Genomic DNA, 8,778 nt, shown 5'->3' on the forward strand with positions numbered 1-8,778 from the left:
ATATATATATATATATTGGCTCCAACTTCAAAAGGATTACCATTATTATTATTATTTTAAAAAAGTGATAAAAATCAACAAGAAACCCGTATTTCCACATTGACCAAATCTTGCTTCACTTATTATCAAAGCAAGGAGAGACCTTTTGTGCAACAAGAATGAAAAGTGCTTTTTGGCTCCAACTACAAAAGGACTACCATTATTACCATACATTACCATAGTCAAATATTTGAAGAAAGAAAAAGCTTAAACAAATTTCCATACGAATCTACTTATATAGGCATGTTCGTTTCTTCAACTTGAGTGCCAAGTCAGCGAGTGCTTTTGTGGACGAACCATGTTCTCCAACCACTTTCTGAGCAGCATTCTTAACCTCTTTCACACGTTCCCTAAGTCTCTTCCCTTCTTCTCCTTCCATTAGACTCTTGACAATTTGGGCAATTTCTCCACGGCCCACCAGCCCATTTTCATCGTTGACTTTGGGCCTAAGTGCTATTTGGGCCGATTCCGTTAGCAAAACAGCATTCATCTTCTGCTCTGCGTAGAGTGGCCAAGCGATTAGAGGCACGCCATGGACGACACTCTCAAGGGTCGAGTTCCACCCACAATGGGTTAAGAACCCACCAGTTGAAATATGGGCCAAAACTTGGGCCTGTGGTGCCCAAGACGTCACCACTAAGCCACGCGCTTTGGTTGTCTCAAGAAACCCATTTGGCAAAAACGCAAAGGGATCGTTGTCGTTTCGGAGGCTGAAGAATGAACCGTTTGATACTTTGTCGTTTGGGCTTCGCACGACCCATAAGAATCTTTGCCCGCTCATTTCTAAGCCCAAAGCTAGCTCATTCATTTGACGAAACGATAATGTTCCTCCACTGCCAAACGACACAAACAAAACCGACCCACTTGGTTGGCCATCCAACCACTTCAAACACTCGGATTGATCTTCAAGAACCGGTCCACTTAAACCGGTTCTGATGAGCGGTCCGACCGGATAGACCGGCGGTTTACTAGCATGACGTTCTTCTTTCAACAAAGCTTGTATAGCCCCTTCTTCCAGCTCTATAAAGCTATTGAGAATAATACCATCAGCCAAGCGAAACCTATTCGTGTGGTAAACCATCAACTTGTAGGCCAAGTTGGACCGGTCTTGAACCGGATCCAACAGATCTCCACCGTGAACTGGCACGCAACTGGGAAGCCGCACCGGTTCACCCATGGCTCTGTACTCTCCCGTGACCCTCTCATCCAGTTGAGGCAATTCCAAACAAAATGACAAAATCATGGCAGAAGACGTAAAGAAAATATACGAGGAAAGATTTAATTCCTCGGCAATGTCAAACGCGTCAGTTCCAAAACCGTCAACGACCAAACCGACAAGATTCTCAGAATAATTAGCTTTTAGAGACTTCAGAACTTCGCGTAGAGGAGAGAGAGAGCGTGTTATGGCGAGGAAAACCTGGGTTTCGGCCTTGACGGCGGCGAGGTCGTGGAAGTTGACAGGATGGAGATAAACGACGTCGAGCTTGCTATCGTTTGGGTTGGTTTGGTCGTCGTTGAGGACTTGTTTTAGGGCGGTGGAGGGTGGGCCAATTGTGGGAATGATGCAAGTGACGTGGAAACGGTGGTGGGAAATGAGTCGTTTGCGAACTCAAGAAGTGGGATGAGATGACCCATCCCTGGACTTGGTAGAATGGCTATGTGAGGTATTTGAGATTGATCCATTTTACTATACTACTTCAAAGATTTATGTTCAAGGAGAACCCGCTTGAGAACTATATATATAGACTACATATATAGGTGTATGTATATATATTTGCTCAAGATTATAGTGTGTGTATATACATATATGTATATATTATAATATATAAATGTAGTGGGACAGAGTCACATACAGCCAAGCAAAAGCAACTGTGCTATCAAGATTTTTTTTTAAAACAAAACTTTTAATTATATATTTGTGATTTGATAAAATTTGAAGTTTATTGTTCTGAAATTATATATTAACCGTTTCACCATATAATCAGTGAAATCTCTCACCTCTTTTAAATGAAATCTTATAAAACTTTTTTAGTATACACCGGCCCCGTCTTAATTATATATGATTTATCTTTCTGCTGATTCCGTCTCTAATATATATATATATATATATATAATACATATCTATTTATGTGTTATATGTACACAAACATATGTATGTGGTACAAGATTTAGGGAGGAGAGGGAAAGCAAATAATTGAGGGTTAAATCATTACGTTTCGCATCTCTAGATTGTGGGTAAAACTGGCAAATTGGAAGAAAATTGTCAGAGTGGGTTGGAAAATTGACATCTAGTAATTTACGGCCGCAAAATTCAAGAACGTGTCGGACACTTCCACGTGAACGTGATGGAGAAAATTAGTGGAATGTATTGTCTCCAGATGAGACATGAAATGTATATACGTTAATAATGTTTGGTGGGGATATGATCTAGAAGGTTTTTGTCTCGGTTCACTTGATTGCTTAAAGTGTGTGTATATATATATATATATATATATATATATTATTTAGCAGTTTTACTCATGGTCAAGCCACTTGTTATATAAACAAAACTGTAAGTCTAATTAAGTCCGAGATTTGAAAAAGGGTTAGCTTATTAGGTCTACGTCGTTTTGCGCCAGCTTTTTTTTTTTTTTTTTTTTTTTTTAATTTTAAGTCACCTGCAAAGACACCTATAGAATTTATCGTTTTTTTTTAATGGTTTGTGCAATATTTATGGGACTATGATATTGATACGATTGATCAACAAGAAAAAATTCATTAGGAAAAAATGAATCTCAAATGTCTAATATAATAATGTGTTTTTTCTTATTAGAATTAAATATCCGTGTGAGTTGTTGGCCATACGACAATGAGATCTATCTATATGAATACATATATAGACATTGGCTGCCAACAGCTATCATTTGGGGTGACGAAATATGGCGGAAAGGTATCCCTCCTCGTCTTTCTATGGTGGTTATTAATTTGGAGATTTTATGGTGGTTATTAATTTGGAGATTTTATGGAGGAAGAAGAAGAAGAAGACTGTCCAGGCCTTTGCTTCTAGAAGGTCCATATATACGACATAAAAGAAGAAACTAGAGGATTACATATAGTTTTGCGTATTGCAGGATTAATGCTAAATTCATCTGACCTACACATTGTAAGCATTTTTCTTTTTGTTGCATGAATATTAATGTCAATTCCGCAGTGATTGCCAAAGATATCAATATTCTATCAGCGCCAAACACCAAGATGATCAGCAAACTGATCCAGCTAATTTTTAGGTGATTTGGAGTTTTTGCAATAAAGTTATAATTTTTTAAGAGCGTATATATATATATATATTTCATGATTTTATTTATTTATACTCCTTGCATATATTGTTGAATTTTGAGGAGGCTATAATGGTGAATAATTTAAAAGTCAACGCTTGAATTTTATTGGAATAAAAATTATCTTATTTTTGGACTTTGAGGCTCTCATAATGGTGCATAACTTAAAAGTCAACGTATGAATTTTATTTAGAATAAAATTCATGAGACATAAAAGGAAAAATTATCTTATTGAAAATATTATGAAATATTTCTAATATCTTGACGGATTGAGTAATCGGGTAACTTACTCCCCGACAAATAATAAGGGTGATACTTTTCATATTTTATGCTTGCTCCCTTTATGATAAGTGTGACTATAAATAATTAGATAGTAAGGCACAAACTGAAAGAGCGTGATAAAAATATGTCGAATCTCTGTCACTTCTCTCTCTCTCTTTCCTAGTCTTCCATATAGGTTCTTGAGTTGTGGATTTATCGTGATTGCTCGTGTTTTGCCTTTATAATAACCATGCATACCTTGAGTAATCAAGGACGTGACGATGATCGTGATCATGAAAGATTGTGACTTGAAGCATGAAAAACATGTTCGTGGCTCGAGTATCGTGAGGCTATTTTTTAGCGAATCCTGTACCAGAGTCGAGTTGAAGATCCGACTCGGAACCACCCTCCATAAGACCCTATTTCTCTTTCCCCCTCGAGAAAGATAAAGAAGAGAAGAAAGAAAGGAGTGATTCTCTTCTTTCATGTGAACGGCCCTATCTTGTATCGAAAGTTTTTTCGTGCTATACACCACGTTGAGAAAGACCAGCCTCCTATGTACCGTACCTTTTTTTTACCTCGAAAGGGGGGTCCTCCTTATGATGCTACGGACGGCTGTCCGAAAAGATTTGATGGAATGGCCCAGCCCACCCAAGAGCGCTTATGTCATATGGGAACTCATGGCTGGAAACAATCCTTATGGTTTTGATATCCGGTAGGAATAATAAGAATCAAAGTCCAGGTTGGTTGGTGACCTAAGCCGCACCATTACTGCTGGGGTAGGGCTCGGCCTCCGAACCGTACGTGAGACGAGTTTCTGCCTCATACAGCTCGGGCCGAAGACCTCCAAGAGGTCTTGCAATGGAAAAAGGTCAGAATAAGGAAATGAAACGTGGTGATCCCGACTTATTATGGCTATACCCTAATTTCAATATTTGAATCGAGGGTTCACATACTGTAAGACTTATCTGATCTTATCAATTGGTAAATTTTTTTTTTCGAATAAATCATGAATTTGTCTAGGACAGTATTCTCTTTTGTTCCAACGAAGCAAATTAAAATGATTTATTTAATTCGAAAACACAAATGCTTATTGTTGATATTGAAACAATCATAAGAACTACTTTCTCAATTCCTTTGATATATAATCAAGATGTCAGTTCCTATCTAAATTTCTTAGCTTTATTTTTTATTTACTTTAATTTTATTATATTCCTTTTTTTTTTCAGTAAAAAATCACCAAAAAATATTTTGCAGCTATTAAAAAGAAGAAATGTTCGACTAATCCGTAAATCAAATTATTTTATAAAATTTTTCATTGAAAGAATATATAGAAATATCTTTTTATTTATCATTAATATTCCTAGAATAAATGCACAACTTTTTTTTTTATTTTTTTGAATCATTAAAAAAAATTGTTAATAAAGAAGTACAGAGTCGATGTTCCAGAAGGTTTTTGGACATGTGCATGTGGAGAACTAACGGAAGTGCCGAAAGTGAGTTATATGCACATTGGGAGAGGATCCCGATTCAAAAAAAAAAGAACCTATAGGAAAAACAACCTATGACAAAGGGGACCTTTCCTCTCCCATGAAAGAGTGAGGCCAAAACGAACAGGCTAGAAAGAAAGAAATAGAGAGAAAATCTCCATCTTTTTAACCATTGATTTAATTAAAGCTTGTTACGATCAGGCTCATTTGGCTGAGATCTTGCCTGGAAAAGGCTTGGGTAGGGTCAGTTCGGCAGGGCTTGCTAATTCCTCGAATGAGTTCCAGGCTTGTTGACTCGGAATTGGAAGATTCCTGTGACTGGCGGTATGTTTTCCTTCATATATCAAGGAAGCAAACACCCTCGATTCGCATGTCTTGCATGAATAATTGGTTGATCATGATATTTGATGATTCTTCTATCGTAGCATGAGGATTTTTGGTAAACCAAGACGATCGAGCTCCTACTATTATTCATGTTCAAAGGTTTTTATTCTTGCTAAAAATTATGGTTGGAATAAGCTTTGGTTTGAATGCAACTCAAATTATGTTGTAATTGACCTCCTTTGTGACCATAACGAAGATGTCCCATGGAAATATGCAGCTCGAAGCTCGAATTGGCCAATTTCTCTGAATTATCTGAATTCAATGGAGTTCAATGTTTCCGACATTTTAGATGAGAAGAGAATCAAGTAGCAGATAAACTAGCTTCTAAAGGTGTTCGTCGACTACAATCATCATCATGGCGGTTCAATGCTCTCGATCTTTGTGCACCTTTAGTTCTCCATGACACGAAAGGTCTTCCCTCCTAGAATTCATCTCTTAAGCATTGACTATGCACCTTTGTTTTGTTTTGTTTTTTTTTTCCTTTTTAGATTTGACCGGTTTTGCCGATTTAACAAAGCATCCTTTTAGTTTTTCCAAAAGGACTAGATCATGCTAGATTGTGTAGGGGTTAGTTTCATGGATCGGTTTCCGCTGCAGTTCTCATTTTTAGCTCTTGCTTTTTCATTTTTTGGTATTTTATCTTTGGATTTGGATTTGTTTTCGTCTTTGGTTTTTTTTTACTAGGTTGAGTTTGTTTCACAACACTTTTTATAAATTTCTTGTTAATGAATTTAGAGTGGAGAGTTCAATAGAGAATTGGCTTTTAAAGGTTACCGACTTAGTTAGGACGTTCTATTAAGGGTGTGCAACAAGCCAGTCAAATAAACTAAATTACCAAATTAATAAAAGGGAAAAAAATCCATGGAAGTTCTTAAAGTTAAATTCGAATAAATAGGAAGCAAGACAAACATACATGCAGGCAAAAGAAGGAAAAAAAAAAAAAAAAAAAACAGACATAGACAAAGCGCAATTATTATTATTATTACTTTTTTGGTGGTCTAGAATTAAGACCTAACGTTGAAAGATATATATATATATATATATCTATCTATCTATCTGAGAAGATCCGTTCACCAAATTCATGTGTAGAAAATAATATAATGTATAATTGGCCAATATATATGCACAACATTCATCGCCATCTAAGAAATATAAAAAGAAACGGAAAGCATATCACTCTCTGAAATTTTTTGTTAGGGAAAACAAAAAAGGAAAATAAAATGGTTTAGCGTTACTAGCAAACACTACCTTGTCTATATATATGCTAAAGCCAGAATCATTTATGGCTGCCACATAGGGTTAGTAGTGACCGGAGAATTAATTGTTCTTGCCAATATTATTCGTATCACAACTGAACAGTGAATATATTGGAGACAAAAATATCACAAATAATTATTAGTATTTCTTTCAGGTAAAACCTAGTATAAACATTGGAATAAATCCATGAAAGTATCTGATTATATGATTATCATTTCATGAACAAGAAACTCTAGGAAAGTACCTACATATATATTATACTTCGAATAAATAAATGTTATTGTTCCAAATCTTTGCAACAAAATTTAGCAAAATTGGCTGATTAAATGATTTTTTTTGCAAGAATTATATTTTGTGTGAAAATTAAGACAGTACTATTCAATGCAACAAAAAGGAATGTACCTAAAACCCATCCTAGCCTACCTTAAAGAAGCCAATTTCCTTGTATAACTCTTTAGGAAACATTCACATATTTGTTAATAAAAATCAAAACCTTGGTCTATAAAACGCACCCCTTTTTCCCCTTTCCCAACCACAATCTTAGAGAGGCCAAAATATTTTCTCTTCAATAACACCCACTGGAAAAAAAAAAAAAAAATGGAACCAATTAGCAATGAGCAATCTTCTCCTGCCAAGAGCACTGGACCTGTTACCGGTGCAAGTGCAACGGATATTGTTCAAGATGAGAAAACGGTGCCGTTTAGTGAGAAAATGGGTTCGGTGGATTCGGTTGTTGTGGAACAAGGAAACAAAAAACTCAATCCTAATGCCAAGGAATGGGAACCAAACGCCAATGGGGCTTCTGAGGATGATAGGTGTTTATTTCTAACCTTTTCAAACGGTTACCCTCTCTCTAAACGCCAGATTACAAACTTCTTCAACCGGTAACCATCTCTCCGGCCCATCTCATTTCATCCTTTTGATAACACACACACACACACACACACACACACACACATATATATATATATATGATAAAATACAGTCTCTATCTTCAGATTAAATATTCCTAATTGTACATACCCCATTGCGTTGATATTGTTCCTAGTTATATATACACACACAATAATTTTTTCGTAGGGTATGTAGATCTCTCTTGATGCTAGTTTAATTTCTCATATACATTATTAAACTAGGAGAAAATATCTGCATTTTTAAGTTAATTAATCGCATATTGTTTTTAATTAATTGAGTGTAGACTTAATTATCTTATATGTAGTGTAGAATTATAAAATTAGACGTACAATATGTAGCATTGAAAATAATCGCATTAAATTAATTATCACATTGTATGAAGTACTTTTATTGTAATGCATATAACGATATAATTTACGATAAAATTATAAAAAAGAACACAATTAAAGCCAGATTGCACGCCATGAGTACACATTTACATTGTTTTACTTACCATATTGTACAGGTGATACCTACCCTAGATATTTTCATATGTATACAATTACTTGAATCTATAATACGTAGAAGTGTATGTAGTTCGACAAAGGGTATGTGTGTAGCATTAACGACGTTGTATGAATTTATGTTTACGATAATGTTACGACGATACAAGTTACGATAAAATTGACGAAGAAAAACAACTAAAGTGTGGTGCACATTAATTATTAATTACATCGGCTTACTTACCATATATACGTGATACCTACTATATAATTTTCCTCAAATACACAAACTTACTTTAATTCTATAATACATAAAAGCCGTATAGTTCAACGAAGGGCAATGTAGCATTAAAAACTACGTACGCTAACAACGTTGTATGAATTTATGTTCATGATAAGCTAGGACGATACAGGTTACGGGTTACGATAGAATTGCTCAATATACAAATAACACAAAAAAACAATTAAAGTCCAAATATTATACAAAACACACAATTTATTGTGCATGTAGGTTTGGTTACTGTAACACCCTGAAGAATTAATTGAGATTAATTAAGGTAATTGAGATTATTAGTGTGCCTAATCTGATTTAATTAATTGAGTTTAAATAATTCTAAGGTATTTAAATTATTCACA

General features: G+C 35.2%; 1 pseudogene; it reads right to left on the minus strand.

The window, feature by feature from the left end:
- Nucleotides 1-23: 23 nt before the first annotated feature.
- Nucleotides 24-1,809, minus strand: LOC21404657 (annotated as a pseudogene).
- Between the last annotated feature and the right edge of the window lie 6,969 nt (nt 1,810-8,778).

The sequence above is a fragment of the Morus notabilis genome, unplaced genomic scaffold (genome assembly GCF_000414095.1).
Source record: "Morus notabilis unplaced genomic scaffold, ASM41409v2 Scaffold1009, whole genome shotgun sequence".
NCBI classification, from domain to species: domain Eukaryota; kingdom Viridiplantae; phylum Streptophyta; class Magnoliopsida; order Rosales; family Moraceae; genus Morus; species Morus notabilis.